At 39.5% G+C, this 16920-nt stretch overlaps 1 pseudogene; it reads right to left on the bottom strand.

Annotated features, from left to right (window-relative positions):
- Positions 1-2433: 2433 nt before the first annotated feature.
- Positions 2434-16920, bottom strand: part of LOC128606759 (hydrocephalus-inducing protein homolog) — a 48729-nt pseudogene continuing 34242 nt past the window's right edge.

The following is a 16920-nucleotide window of genomic DNA, read 5'->3' as shown; positions in this document are numbered from 1 at the left end:
TTATGACTTAATGACTTAAAATTAGGAAATGGTCAGCAAGGCGGTTAGCACATTCACAATGGTGCATACTTTCAGGTACGGGGCGAGGAGGCAGATGCAAGTACAGTTAAATGGCGCACTTATATAGCGCTTTTATCCAAAGCGCTTTACACTGTGTCTCATTCACCCATTCACACACACACTCACACCAATGGTAGCAGAGCTACCATGCAAGGCGCTAACTTGCCATCGGGAGCAACTTGGGGTTCAGTGTCTTGCCCAAAGACACTTCGGCATGTGGAGTCATGTGGGCCGGGAATCGAAACGCCAACCCTATGATTAGTGGACAACCCACTCTAGCACCTGAGCCACAGCTGCCACAGTTAAAAGGCTTTATTAAAGAGGCAGGCAGACAAATCCAGATCGTGAACCAAAATCAAAGTCCTAAAACAGGCAAGAGTCAGGCGATGTATAAGCAGAGACAACACGGGAAATCCAGAAATACAAATCAAGAAACCAAAAACGAGATCAAAGCACAAGGAAACATACACAGAAATAAAAGGCTCTGTAAGGTTTAGGCGGCAAAACACTGAAACAATACTGCGCAGGGAACAAAGACACACAAGGGGTTTAAATGCACAAACTAATGAAGACTAAAGACAGAACAGGTGAATAAGAACCAATAACAACCAATAACAATACAGTGGCGTAGACATGACATAAAACATAACAAAACACAGAAAACAAAGTTAATGTGAAAACCCAAAAGTGTCACACTTCAGGCTGCTGAGTGTGCTGACACATACTTTGTTAGGTAAAGCTGCCTCATAATCAGTGTACATACTGAATAGTCATGAATAAATAAAATAGTCAAATGAAATAATACTACTTATGGGTTGAAGGTCTGCTGTCCAATATAGTTGTAATTACCCCATCCTTGAGCAGTAACCAATACAGGCCTGCCCTGTATTTGAACTGCCTCATTCAAAACTTAGTCCAGACTGAAAAGGGGTGAGAAAAAGGAAGAAGAAGTATGATAGGTCAAATAATTTTTCACAGCACTGTACATCTGGCCCAGACAAGGTTATTATAGTTTTGCATTTTTCATTAGTTTTTATTTTTGTTTTGACTTTATGTATTCAAATTCAGTTTAGTTTTAATTAGTTTTTAAAGCAGGTTTGCTAGTTTAGTTTCTATTTTTTGAAAATGCTTAGTTTTAGTGTTAGTTTTAGTCTTTTGTAATATGGGTTATTTGTCAAGGCTAGAAAAAGTATTATGTAATAAAAACTCAACAAAAACATCATACAATTTTAGAAATATGTATTCAACAATAACACCAGTACATAAAATGTACATATGGGCACAAATATGTAAACAGTCTACACAAGACGCCGCCGTCAGTGCAAAACGTGTAAGTGAGGTGTGCCAGGAAAAAACCTAAATAGGCAATAGATTAAAGAAGACATACATGAACAGCATGTATTCAACTCATTTGTGAGCCACACATGACATTGCTTAAGAGCCAGGAGTGTCAGGGAACTCAATCTGAAAAAAGAACATGAAACAAATAATAAAAAAAACCCCAATAAACTCTAGAGGGTCAATCACCCTGTGTGTGGGTGCTCCAATTGGTGCAGGTTAAGCAGAGCATGGTGAACCTGGCCTCCAGGCAGATGATAAAAACAAGCTGACACAACCATGAAAGATGCTGTTAATCCTCTCTTGCTCCAACCATCTACACATAGGGTCAGCTTCCTCACATCCTTAATGATCTCTTAATTTCTGCTTCGCAGAAATCCATCTTAGCCCCAATAAGGCTGTTGACTCTTGCAGCTCCAGGTGCTTTGAACTTTGGTTCGAGTAAAGTGGCAAACTTTTTGAAGGCAATCAACTCACACAGTTGTGTAGACATCCCAGTATCAATAAACATATTAACCAAGGCTTCCTCCCACTTGTGATGTTCCTGTGTATTTACTAACCAGCAGCTATTAGTTCTCCGGTGAAAGCACTGCTGTAGTGTTCTCTGTCCTGCGGTTGTCTCCGTCATGCTGCCTAGCCCTGTACCGGGGTTAGCTTCTGTTTCGGGGGAGGGGGGGCTTGGCGTTCTCCTTTACCTTATTAAGGTAAGCTAGGTTAGCCTCCTTGTGCGGGCTTCTCAAATGTTCTTTCAAATTCGTGGGATTTTTCCCTTCAATAAATTGTCCACATATTTCACCACCTTCCACTGCAAGGCACTTGCTTTTATCTGACACACAGTCATATTCAAAGTAATCCCAAATAGGACTCTGCCACTTTCTTCTGACTTTCAGTACCGCCATGATGCCAGGCGAGGAGCATGGACTATGCTGTTTTCAATTTGACATGGAATGTCGTAAATTCCGGATTCCCAGTCGGAAATGTCAACTCTGAAAGATATTTGCTCTATGAAAGATATTGACAAAGACGAAAACTAAGGACATTTACTCTGTAATTGTATTTTATTTTAGTTAGTTTTGCAAACAGACAATACAGTTTTAGTTAGTTATCGTTTTTTTTGTAATGCCTCGATTTTATTTCGATTTCAGTTAACGACAATGTTTTTTCACATCTAGTTTTCTTTATTTCGTTCGTTTTCGTTTACGATTATAACATTGCTTCTAAACTATTTGTTAGTGTGAGATGTCCCAGTATGACAGGGAGTGTCTGCCTGCACTTTTGTTTGTTGAAGATGTGGTAGAACGTACTAAACAGTGTGCACGGTGGCTTAGTGGTTAGCCTCACACCTCCAGGGTCCAGGGTTCGAGTCCAGTCGGGCCATGTGTGTGCGGAGTTTGCATGTTCTCCCCGTGCTGCGGGGGTTTCCTCCAGTTACTCCGGTTTCCTCCCCCAGTCCAAAAGACATGCATGGTAGGCTGATTGGCGTGTCTCAAGTGTCCGTAGTGTATGAATGGGTATGTGAGTGTGTGTGATTGTGTGCCCTGCGATGGACTGGCACCCTGTCCAGGGTGTACCCCGCCTTGTGCCTGATGCTCCCTGGGATAGGCTCCAGGTTCCCCGTGACCCTGAAGAGGAGTAAGCGGTAGAAGATGGATGGATGAGAAGGTACTAAACTTTCAGCAATTCAACCATCATTTTTAAACCCCGTTTTCTCCCAATTTGGTCTTTTGCCAGCAAAGGAAAATGCTAACTTGCTTCTTCCACATATAATAGGAGCTTGTTATGGGCAAATGCATGTACGAGTTCATTGTGTTTGTTTGCTTAATTCAACATGTAATGTACAGTATTATGCCTCTATCTATCAACCTATCAGATCCCGGGGTCTTAGTGATTGTCACCACAGCTTGTATAATTGTTACATCAGCTCATGCAACAACTAACCAAACTGACTACACAAGACCTGCAAAGCACACAGTGATTAAATCCATTACCACAGCGGCATGACATCGGATAGCACAACTCACATTCTGGGATGGCGCAACGCGGCAGCAGACACACCCGGAAAAGTAGAATCTGCACCCAGAAGTGATGTCCCAGATCCATGAAAGTTTGGCACAAGATCATGCTCGCTCTTTAAAACAGACCACTGGAATGTCGGAACATAAATGGCATCAAATTAAACTGGTAGTATTCAAAATTGTGTGTAAGTTTCAGCAAAGCCAGATGACAGACACCAGCTTCACAAGCTGAGGAATGTGGAAAGTACTGTACATTAGACACTGAATGCTCAGTACCTTCCTCCATCTTAACATGGTTAAGACAGAATTATGTCTAATAGTGCCACTGTCAGCTACACAGTAAAATCCCTAGTGTTGGATTAACACCCAGAGTGTTCATTTGTGTCCAGTTGGATGATATAAACACTTTGGGTATAAATTCACCATGGGGATTTTGCTGTGTATAAGTATGCTTTCTGATTATTTTTTGACTCTTGCTGGCCTTTTAGTTACATCATGTGCAGCAATGAAAGACCTTGGCATGATTATTTTTTCCAGTCTCTCATTTGAAGCTCATGTACATAGTGTTACTGGGATAACCTTTTCTTTCAGTGAAAGTATTGCTTTGCTGCCTGGATGTTCCAGTAGCTGTATGAACAAGCCCCAGTTAGTCCAAAATGCAGTAAACCATACTAAAAAAACTAAATGATTTACCATATTAGTCCTTTTTTTTATCCGCAGCATATTAGCTTGCAGTAAATTATATTAGCTCCCAGTAGTTTGCATTGGTTAAGAAAATTATTAATAATTACCTATAAAGAAATGGTCATTAGGGGGTTTCATTCCCACAACACCTGAGCAAAATTTTGGTCTATTATGATACAGTCCTGCTTCAGTCAAAAGGTACAGGTTCTTTATCAGTACCTTGAATAATGTAGATTAGCAAATGGGAAGAGCTTTTTCTTACAAAGCCACCTGATGTGATGCCAGTGCCAGTGCTCTTCTCACCCACCGGATCTGTCTGATTCATCCTGATGCTCTGTTTCTGCTTAAAGCTTCTGTATTTGTGACTCACTTTCTGCTGTTGTGGATATTGTTAATAGCAATATACAAATAAAATAAAATATAATTAAATTTAATTTGGCAAGTCAGAGGTTGACCTCTTGGTCAGTGCCTCTGTGGCAGAGCTGGACAGTCCAAGGTCAGAATGCACTGGCCATACTGTCTACGCTATGCATTTCCTCCTCTACTGCTAATTCTACCCACACTGCACAGAATTCACAACAGGGGTACATCTGAGACTAGTGCCCCGCTGGAGACAGATAATGACCATTGATGTTTCCCTCACTAACTGAGGGGGGATAGAGTGAGATTCCACAGAGCCACAAGAGGTGTGTGGAGCCCCAGTGTTAGAGTAGAACACAACAAAATCAGCTGGAACTGAGGGTAGCCTGTCTAGACCTCAAATTCTTCATATTGGTGGTGTTAACCAAGAGGTTTTTCTACCAGTGACATACTGATATGAAATCTATATGTAAAATCAAATTTATTATCATGACACACTTGATTTTAGAGCAAATGTTTTGATTGGGCATCCATCCATCCATCTTCTGTACTGCTTATCCTACACAGGGTTGCAGGGAGCCAGGAGCCTTTCCCAGGGGACTTGGGGCATCATAGAGTACAGTCGTGCACACACAGGCAGATGCCAATCAATGTATGTATTCGGACTTGTGGAGGAAACCGGAGTGCCTGGAGTAAACCCCTAAAGCATGGGGAGAACATGCAAACTCCACGCTCACAGGTTCAAGGCAGGAACTGAACCCCAACCTCCAACTGGAGGTGTGAGGCAAACGTCCTAACAACTAAGCCACCATGCCCCTCTACAATTGGGCAAATGCAAGTAATTGTTTTAATAATGTATTAATTTAAATACTACCCTTTTTGTATTGTGCTGCTCAGCACCAGGCTACCTTGTGTGCTAATGTTTTAGGGCATACACTATGATCACAAAAACAGGGGCTATAGTATTCTGTATACTGTAACTATGACTGGGAAAGCAACAGTGCTATGCTCCTTCCTGAGGAAGCAGCAGGGGGCAGTGTTGTATATGGAATCAAGCTCATAGACTCTTCCCCTCATGCAAATTAGAATGTGTTTAAAAGATATAATAAATCTTTTCCTTAGGACTCTTTTTAGAAGCAAGCATCCATGAGGCTTTTTTTTCTTGCATTTCAATACATTTCATTTGAAATGATCACCACTCTTCTCTCTCTCTCTCTCTCTCTCTCTCTCTCTCTCTCTACCTGAGAAAAAATATGCCTTGGGCCTGGGAATGCCTGGGAATCCCCCAGAAGGAGCTGGACTCTGTCTGGGGTTAGGGAGGTCTGGTCTGTCCTACTTAGTATGCTGCTACCGCAATCCTTACTAGGACAAACGGTGTAAAAAATGGATGGATGGACAACTCTTTTTTAGCCACTGCACTTGTTTATGTGCTTTTATTGGTGTCAACTTATTGTAATCCTCAGGAACCTCTGTGTCCACAGCAAATATTTCAAATAAGCAGAGCTCCTGGTGTGCAGCATGGTTGCCTAACATATCCTCCTCACAGCTCCAGGGTCCTCCATTTGATCATGAGCTTGTGTTACTGTCCACAAAGAGTTTTGCATGTTCTATCTGCATCTATGTGGGTTTCCTCCAGGTTCTCTGGTTTCTTCATTCCTCCCTAACACATACTGGTAGGCTACTGTAAATTGGCCCTAAGTTTTAATGAGTGTGTAAATGGGTGTGTGCATAGTGCCCTGCGAAGAATCAACGGTCGTCACATTCAGGGTGTATTCCTGCCTTACATCAAGTGTTACCATGGTAGGTTCCAGATCCACTGAACAGAATAAAAAATGGTTGCTGAAAATAAGTATTGAATGAATGAAAGCTCCTGGCAAAGAATCATTTTTAAAAACTTTTAATTTATTTTAATTTATGATGATGTCTAATGCAGCCTGGGAAGCCTGGACTAGAGATGTGTGCAGTACTTTTTTTTTTCTTTTTCTTTTTCAATTCTGACCAATCCTGCCCACTACCTCAGACATTCTTGACCAGTCCCACCTGCTATCTCAAAATGTTTGACCTATTATGACATATTATTATTTGCACATGTACAGTGTGTGATATTTTCTATTTGACCTACTGTATAAATAAAAACCACTGTGACCCTGACCAGGATAAATTAGTTACTGAAGATGAATGAATGAAAGCAGTAAATGCATCATATGGCACTCAATACACTTGTATATTAAAAATGTGGCCTTTCTTTGTCCTGCAAGTTTCACATCTGACTGCCTGCTTCTGCCTGCAAGAACGTGCCTGCAAGAAAGTGCAAATTAATTGAATCCTGCAAGATCTCAAAACCAATGCGCACCTCTAGTCTGGTCTTTTAAGAACCACCATTCAATTTACATTGACACATGTGAGACATAAACAATTATTTCTCAGCGGGTCCCACAGTTTACTGTGCCTCATCTCATTTCTCCTCTGTGAGTTCCACTATCATATTCCTCTGGCTCCAGGACAGTGGAAGTAAAGCAGTCAAGATTCTCTTCAGCCATAGATAATGAATGTAAGTTAGCTAGCTCAGACAAAATCCACATTTATCAGCAAGGGGTCCCTCACAAGGCAGGCAGAGACACACCTCAGTGGAATGCTGCAATGATGGTACCTTTACAACTGCTTTAATTACCAGTAGGCTTTTAATTAGCAGGTAGGACAATGTATGCTGAACACTTGCCAGCATTGATCGGAAAGGTCAAGCCATTATTAGATGGCTTTGCTGATGGGTGGCTGAGGAGAGGCAGGAGAGTGATTAATTTTCACTAGCCAGCAATCTAGTCCCATGGAGCATGCTATTGATTTGCTCAAGATGGGACATGGCAGATGATGAAGTACAATTTAAAAACTATAAAAACTGTAGTCCATGCAGCCTGGAGCTGGCCCCCTATTGACAGCTGAGATTTAACACAGCACATTGTGATTTGCATGCTGTTGTGGGCAACCATTTTGTATGACTGTGTACGAGTAATGACACTGCAGAGCGCTGTAGGTCATTTACACATTTTCAGCAGTTTCTCTACAAGTAATATCTAAAGCCACATTTGCTGTCCAACACTGATCAATTTTTTGAATGGTGGCTACAGTGTTCTGATAGAGGAATATCGTATTAATCAATGAATGCAAGTACAACTGAACATCAGCAGAGGGAAGGCTTCATCCTGATGGCTTCATCCTCAGATGATCAAAGATTCTCAGAGATCAAAAGCTTATTTATAAATGGCAGTTTATTCAGTCTTTGCTAATGACCTGTGAGGCATGACTAGACCTGATTCTGGCAATGAACATTTCCTCATAGGGATGCAAACCCTGAATAGCTCAGCATTGCACTCGGACTCAGTCCTGGCTATGTCAAGGGTCATTAAGAATGTAGTCCCCAGAGCGTAATGAGAAATGTGTGCATGCTGCACAGCCAGTAGTCAGATGTTATATGCTATGGTGAATGGGTGATATGTGCTATATGGAGAACTGTCAGTGACTAGGCTGTAAGAAATATTTTGAAGAAAATGCACGGGCTTACAGTAATAATGCAAGTATATTGGACTATTGGAGGGTATCAGAGAAACAAGATCCAGAGAAGTGGCTGTGTCCATATTTAACATTTAACTGAAAGCAAAAGTGTTGGTCTTTGGCCTTGGCCAAGTATGCCTATAAATACAGTGGGGGACATAAGTATTGAACACTTAAAAATAAAAATTCAGTAAGTATATTTCCAATGAGGCTATTCACATGATATTTTCACCAGACATCAGTATTAACTCAAGAAATCTGGAAATATAAAGAATTTACAACATTAAAGTCCATAAATAAATTTATGTATAATAAAGTGGAATGACACTGGAAAAAAGTATTGAAAACGCTAAGAAAAAGCAGTTCTCCAAGGCAAGGTAAGGCAAGGAACCAGCTGAAATCCGTAAGTAATTACAGCTCCTATCTGTGCAAATTAATATCAGCTGGGTTAGTAGATTGATGGTCTATAAAAAGGCTTTTTGTTACCAAGGTGTCACACAAGAAACATCTCATGATGGGTAAAAGCAAAGAGCTCTCCCAAGACCTTCGCAAACTTATTGTTGCGATACATATTGATGGAATCGGATACAGACATTTCAAAATTCTGAGTCTTCCAGTAAGCACCATTGGGGCCATTATGCGCAAATGGAAGCATCATCACTCCGTCATCAACCAACCATGCACTGAAGTTCCTCGCAAAATTTCTGACCAGGGAGTCAGAAGAATAGTCAGAAGAGTAGCCCAAGAGCCAAGGACCACTTGGAGGCAGCAGGTGCCATCGTCAGAGAAAACAAAAGGCAATGCACTCCAGTGCTCATGCTCACCCTGCAAGACTCCATTACTAGAGAAAAGGCATGTTGAAGCTCATTTAAAGTTTGCTACAACTCATTTGGACAATCCTACGAATTACTGGGAGAGTCTAGGCTGGTCAGACAAGAACAAAATGTAACTTTTTGGCTGTCATACTACACACCATGTTTGGAGAAGAAATGGCACTGCACATCACCCTAAAAACACTATACCAACAGTGAAATTTGGAGGTGGAAGCATCATAGTGTGGGGCTGTTTTTCATCACATGTTACTGGCAGATTTATAACTGAAGGAAAGATGAATGGAGCCCTTTACCAGGACATTCTTGAGAAGAATCTGCTGCCATCCACCAGGATGATGAAGATGAGACGTGGGTGGACCTTCCAGCTGGACAACAATCCAAAGCATACAGCAAAGGAAACTCTCAATTGGTTTCAGAGGGAAAAAAAAGCAAGGCGTTAGACTGGCCCAGTCAATCACCTGACTTGAATCCAATGAACAAGATTTAAAGATAATATGTTTAGAAGAATGGGCCAAAATCACACCTGAATATTGTGGCCGATTGATTTCTTTATACAGGAAGTGTCTTGAAGATGTCATTAAAAGAAAAAAAGGCTTCTTCGCTAAGTATTAAATAAATTTCATTTAGCGTTGTCACGTACCGTGGGGAATACGGAAGCAGATGCGGGCGACAGATTCGGGCAATATAATCCAGAGGAGTAAACAAAGTTCGTAGTTGAGAAACAGGCAGGGGTCAGGCGATCATGCAAACAAAACAAACGGGGCAAGGCAGAAATCGAGGTCGGGAATGTAAACAATGGTCAAAGTCACTTTGCAATAAACACCGTATAAGGCTTGGATAACGACAGAGAAACGACAGAGAAAATATATATATATATATATATATATATATATATATATATATATATATATATATATATATATATATATATATAATGTCTTGTTTGGTGTCAAAGTACATGCTTCTACAATCAGAAAAAGATTGCACAAATTTGACCTGCATAGGAGGCATGGCAGGAAAAATCTTTGTTGTCTAAAAAGAACATTAAAGCAAGACTATGGTTTGCCAATGAAGATATAGTTGTTTGGCCACAGTAACAGCAGACATGTTTTTCACTGACCAAAAGACAGCTTTTCAGAAGAAGCACCTCATACCAACTATGAAGCACGGTGGTGGAAATGTTATGGTTTGTGGTGTCTTCACTGCCTCAGGGACTGGACAGCTTGCATTCATTCAAGTTATGAATTCTGCATCATATCAAAGAGTGCTTGAAGATGAGGCCATCTGTCCAAAAGTTGAAGTTGAAGCAAAAGTGGATTTTTCAACAGGATAATGATCCTAAGCACACTAGCAAATCCACCAAGGAATGGCTCAAAAAGAAGAAATGGAGGGTTATGGAATAGCTTAGTCAAAGCCCAGATTTGAATCCCATTGAAATGTTGTGGGGGGGATTTGAAAGGGGCAGTAAATGCAAGAAAACCCTCAAATATCTTGCAACTGAAAGAGTATTGCATGGAATAGTGGTCAAAAATTCCAGCAAGTCAATGTCAGAGACTGGTGGACAATAATGCAAACCGCCTACAAGATTTTATTTCTGCTAAAAGGGGCTAGCTTCTGAGGCCACGGGTAGACTTACCTTTTCCACTGAAGAATATCACATCTATTGATATTTCTGTCGAATAAATGATTGAAATAGTAAATTTTCCTTGTGGTTTTGTTCAGGTATATCAACTTTATTAATAGACACTGTTTCAAAGATGATCACATGTTTGCTTGTCCAAATATGTCAAAAGCAAACAATTTCCATGGGGTGTACTTATTTTTTCACATGACTGTAAGGGACAAATATACTGGTATACAATTCATGACAAAGTAGATAAAGTAGATAAAAACCCATAAAGCAAGCTATAAAATTATGATTCACCCAATAAAACTATGCATTTTATGGATTGAGCAGTAGCTGGCTTCTTTTCTGATGACTGTGTTTCTTGGGAGGATGGTTGATGCCAGATCTGGCACCAATGGTTAAGTATAATCTTAAGGACACACATGAGCATAAGGTCAAACAAATGCTAATGTGCTAACACTGATTGAAAACTATCATAGACCAGTGAACGCGGTATGATTTGCATAATGTTGTCTTGCATAATGTAAGTGCTATTAGAGTTAAATCTTTATGACAAATAATAGGCTCCTTGTGTTAGCTCGTCCAGGAAAATTCAGTAATTTAGTGCTAATTTGATGGTTTACTGCACCATTCTTTTATAACCATGAAAGATGTCTCTACCTTATGTGGTAATATTGTTGGTCCAGCAGAAAAGCTCAGTGGTAGATGACGGGGAGTGGGCTGGAGTTTGTCATGGTAACCTGCTGCTGGACCTCTGTACAGTTGAGGATGCAGCCAAAATCCAACACATGCCTGGAGAAGTGCAGGTTGGGAAAGTGTACCTCTCCTCGCAGAGCCACGGTGTCCTGCTGTGGGTGCCCACTGTAGCTCACCTCCAGCACTTCCTCAGCCACACGGCTCACTGAATCCAGCTGGTACGAAGGGTCGAAGCACACCCACAGCTCTGCTTCAGCACCAATACCCATCACTAGACTCTACATGCACCAACACAGAAGAAATAAAGAGTGAGATTAATTAATGCTTTAGGTAATGTCATGTGAATCACTCTTCACCAAGTTCAGAAAAGCTGTTTATTTCGAAAGTGAAATGCTAAATGTTACACTAAGGAATATTTATTAGTCATACAGTATACTTATACAGTGTAATTTCACATATTTGTTGAATTTGCCTTTGAATATAATTGATAGGTTAAGTTTATGCATAATGTTAAATAAAGATTATCTTATGTAAGCTATTCAGGATCTGCAAACATGCCCTTTCACTATTATATAAATGGAAATTTCACTTAAACAGGTGGAAATCTTACTGCCCAATTTAAAAAGGTGGACAATTTCCTATATATTTGGCATGAGACTCACACTTCTGGGTCTCTTAGACTTCAATCTCTTAGTCTAAACATAAGTTGGGTAAGGTTGGCTTTTATACTCAGCTTTATGTGCAAGCAACATACCCAAGACTAGTTAAGGAAAACATAATACAAAAACAAGACAAAAGACAAAACACCTTGACAAAAACATAATCAAGGACAGAAACCCAAAAACGTAATAAGATCATTAGTAAGCAAAAATCACATTGAACTGATTTTAAATGATTGAATCATAATCATGGAAAATAAGAAAAAATATTTCACAGGGTCATGCAGCAAGACAGTGACCCTAAGCACACAAGTCATTCTACCAAAGAATGGTTAAAGAATAATAAAGTTAATGTTTTGGAATGGCCAAGTCAAAGGCCTGACCGAAATCCAATAGAAATGTTGCGGAAGGACCTGAAGCAAGCAGTTCATGTGAGGAAACCCACCAACATCCCAGAGTTGAAGCTGTTCTGTACTGAGGAATGGGCTAAAATTCCCCCAAGCCGATGTGCAGGACTGAACAACAGTTACCAGAAATGTTTAGTTGCAGTTATTTCTGCACAAAAAGGTCACACCAGAAAGCAAAGGTTCACATACTTTTGCCACTTACAAATCTGCAATATTGGATCATTTTTCTCGATAAATAAATAGTCAAGTATAATATTTTTGTCTCACTTGTTTAATTGATTTCTCTTTATCTACTTTTAGGACTCATTCATCATATTATGTAAAGGTCATATTTATGCAGAAATATAGAAAATTCTAAAGGGTTCAACAAATTTTCAAGCATCATTGTAATAGCCAAGGATTATATAACACCAGCCTTATAACTGTCATTTAATTCAAGACAACAACACTCAAAGGAAACTGTCTCTACTAAAATCATCTGCACGATAATTGCATGTTATAACTGCATGTTAGCAAAATTTTAAATGATAACACTGAATGTTTGGTGGTGAATGTAATCATGTTCACAAAATGATAGTGACTTGTGAAAAGACCTCTACACCAAAGGTCTATACCAAAGGTAGGTGCTAACTCAGTAAACTCAGTAAACTTTTAAACCATAATGGTCATGTGCCTCATTTAATTTTGGGGTGCCCAATAAAAAATACATGCAATAATATCCTTTTCTAATAATATCCCACCCCAACCACTCACTAATCTTCTGCCAAACCCTTCCTGAAAGTTGGCATCCCTGCCAAATAATTCTTTTTGAAGAAGGGTACCTTTGAGGAGGTGAATGAGTCATCACTGGTACAGTCACAGAGCCCAAATGGCTCAGCCAGGATGAGCTCCAGAGAGAGCGCCAATGTGGAGACATTCTTCAAATAGAGCCTCTCATACAGAGGCACAAGGAGCATACCTGGAACCTGGAGGATACAGAACAAATCCATCAAACTCAAAAAACAGACAACAACCACAACCTCCAGTGGACTGTGTGATGGCAAAATATCGAGAAGGACTGTCAATATATTCAACAATTGCAAGATTGTAGAAAAGACAGTTGTAGTCATATTCAAATTAAATATGGAACAAATAAAACACATAGGGGCCATGGGCACCTCCTCTCCAGCAGTGTTCATTGGGAATATATCAGTTAGATAGTCCTGTTTTTCCTATTAATCTTGTCTAGAACCTTAAGCAATATTTTTTTTTCAATATTATACAAAATATTAATTCTGTACTAGTAATGTGATGGTGAGGAAATTTTCTCACTGGTTAATCGACCGGTAACACTGTGTAACACTGGGGGAGGGGGGTAAATCGGTGTGTGCCTGAACAACATATAACACCAGTAACGCTGACTATCGCAGCAAGCCTATTATATACATTGTTCTAAAAGCGTCTCAAGTCAAACATAAACGCTCAGAAGAAAGCACAAACGTATTAGACAACAGCATGTTATTGTATTGACATATGTTTTGTCAAAAGGGCAAATATTACAAAATCTACACCTAAAATATTGGGCCAAGATTCAACAGAACACTATCTAACTTATAACACTATCTAACAGTATATATAATCCAGCTTTATGAAATAGTTAAGTATCCAAAAATCACATGATTACAACTATTGACAACTGCAGCTAGCAAAAGTAACCTAACAAGCAAACGGTAGCTCAAATATGTTCATCCTTTTCATTTTGAGTACAGCTTGGTTATGTCTGTTTTATTTTATTCTTTTTTAGCACTTTATTTCTTTTTATTAACATCAGTTACTGTATTACATATGTAATTGTTTTTTTTTTTTAACAGTTGGATCTGACCTATTGTAGATTGCAGGAGCTTTTGTGGTAAGTTGTATGTGTAGAAAGTTGTATAAAGTTGGGAATGTCTGTTGTATAACATTTTCTTGTTGGCACTCACAATTATAAATCTCATACTCTGTGACTTATCAAATCTTTCCTCTGTGATTCTCCCTTACAGAGAATCTAATCATTTATTACCTAAGGATGACTGCCCACAATAATAATATCTTCTAGACTGCTATTAGTTCTGTAATATTAGTGCCAATATGTAGAAACCAAAATTTCATCCTCACTCCTGTCTCTTTTCCCATCCGATTCAATCAAGTTCCTTTCCTTCTCATTCCCCTCTCCTTCTACTTAATTGCTTTAGTCTTGCAGGCCCTTGTGCAGGAATTATCTGTAAATCTAGCATGTGCTGTCAACACATAGACATATGGGACTGTACCAGATAAAAGAATGCTCTCAAACCAAATTAGCATTTTAAGTTTTGAAAAAGCTGCCTGGCAATGGAACTTGAAAGCGATTGTCAGAATATCATGAAGATCTATGAAAACCACTAAAGCTGAAGCTCACAGTGGGGAAAGGGTAGGAGGCTGTGCACATGTGGCTGGGTATGTGTGTGTGTGTGTGTGTGTGTGTGTGTGTGTGTGTGTGTGTGTGTGTGTGTGTGTGTGTGTGTGTGTGTGTGTGAGAGAGAGAGAGAGAGAGATAGAGAGAGCGAGAGAGAGAGAGTACGGCGGGATGTAATAATGAAAGCAATATATGGCAGACAGGAAATCAGTTTCATTATAATCATGGTTCCTCCTGATCTGTCTGTTCTTTACATAATAGTCACCTAACAATTTACACCAAGTTACAAAAAAAGTTCTACTTTGTTTGCATGCAAAGCAATAGCCAGTGTCTGAGTCAGCCATCTATGCTTTAATTTATTAAACTGTAATTCTGCACTAAAAATATTTTTGAATTGACCTTAATATTGATTTATTGATCTCTAAAAAAAAATGGACTGCAGCACTTTCATGTCTATTATCTGCTCTACAGACTAAGCAAAACAACAAACAGTCCAGTTCAGAGGAATAGGTAATTGCCACAATGCAAGCATATGGAAGAGAAGGACACCCTCCCACCATAATAATAATAATAATAATAATAATAATAATAATAATAATAATAAATTACAAATGATGCCTAGAATTTCAGGTTTAGACCATGCAGCTGTAGCGCAATTCACTTAGATAGCAAAAATGGCATGCAATGTAGATGCTCTCACACAACATTGGGTTCTGCCTAGTGCCAAGTGTGACCTTGTTTTGATGGCATAATGACAGTATAATGAAGAAGATTCACTTTATAGAATATTAAAGGAGAGTATTTTATGAGCACACAGGTTTCAGTCACTAACACACACAAGCTAGAGCACACAAACCTTTTCTACACAGAAGTTGAGCTGCTGAGGGGAGATATTCAAGACTGGGGCAATGAATTGACGTGATATCCACTGTCATGATACGCTCCTTCCCATTCTGATTCCCGATGATGGCATGGCATACCAGCCTTTCTCTTACCACCTACACACACACACACACACACACACACACACACACACACACACACACACACTCCGTTAAACTTTTCATATTCAAAGCCTAAGCTGTGAGATGTGCCCCTTATTCATATTCACCTCATTCATATTCTTAGACAAGCCTGGCAGTACTGATCTGAAATACAGCCATGCTCTGTCAGGACTGAGCTCCAGTATACTGATATATGCCGTAAGAGGACTGGGTTTATCTCTGCTCTTCACCTTCCCTACTTTGTCGCTACCTATTCAATCAATAGAGGCTCAGGGCAAAACTGCCTGAGAAGGAAGGCAATACATTGCTTGGTGCAACTCGGTGCATTTCTGACATTATTTGGTACGTATTATATGCATCAGGAAATGCAATAAATGTGATATGCTTTCGTGCATCTTGCTGCAGCTTTCAAAAACAGAGCAGAGAGCTTTACATAAACAAGCACACAACAAACTACACAATAAATAAATGACCAATAAATGCAGGCAATCCCTATATCTAAAAATAAACATATGTTCACATATGAAAAATGCATATACATTTACAACTTAATAACTGAGAGCAGCATTCTGGGATAATTACAATTGATTAAGAACAATATATGATATACTATATTATGATATACAATATACTATGTTAAAAAAAACAGTTAGAGTAAATTCTGTTTGGGGCTTTAAGTTCAATTCAGCCATTAAGAATGTGTTATGGTATATAGGCAAAATGTTTGCTTTACTTTGAGCATATCACAGGAGCCTTCCAGCAGCATGTTGATGGAGTGACCTGGACCAAGCTCCAACCTTTTGGGTGTCAGGGAGAAAACAGGGGAACCCAAAGTCGAAGGTGCCTGTGGACTCCTGGCTTTGCCTTCCCTGGAGATAGTGAGTGGTTGGTATTTTGCGGTTGGTGGGCCTCTGTGGCGGAAGTGAGGAAAGCCTTCAGTGGTCCAGTAAAGCTTGTGAAATCGTTGACCTCTGTTGGTGATCTTAAAGTGATACTGGCATGGACCTGAGCTGCAGAGTAGAAACAGAAAGGTATTAATTCCAAATGTATATTAGTTGAGCAGGAGTCTTTTTTTATAAAACTTTGATCTAAAAAGATCATTAATGTATATTAAGTACTGATTGCTGATTCAGCACTACTAATCTCCCTACCTCACAGCCTTGAGTACTAGTTGGCTGAAATTTAAGTTAAGTCTTACATACAGTACATACAACCATTTTCATTTTATTTGAAGGGTACCATATACGTAGGCAAACACGATGAAGAAAACTATGT

Source organism: Ictalurus furcatus, chromosome 4 (genome assembly GCF_023375685.1).
Source record: "Ictalurus furcatus strain D&B chromosome 4, Billie_1.0, whole genome shotgun sequence".
NCBI classification, from domain to species: Eukaryota; Metazoa; Chordata; class Actinopteri; order Siluriformes; family Ictaluridae; genus Ictalurus; species Ictalurus furcatus.
This window is presented reverse-complemented; position numbering and strand designations above follow the sequence as displayed.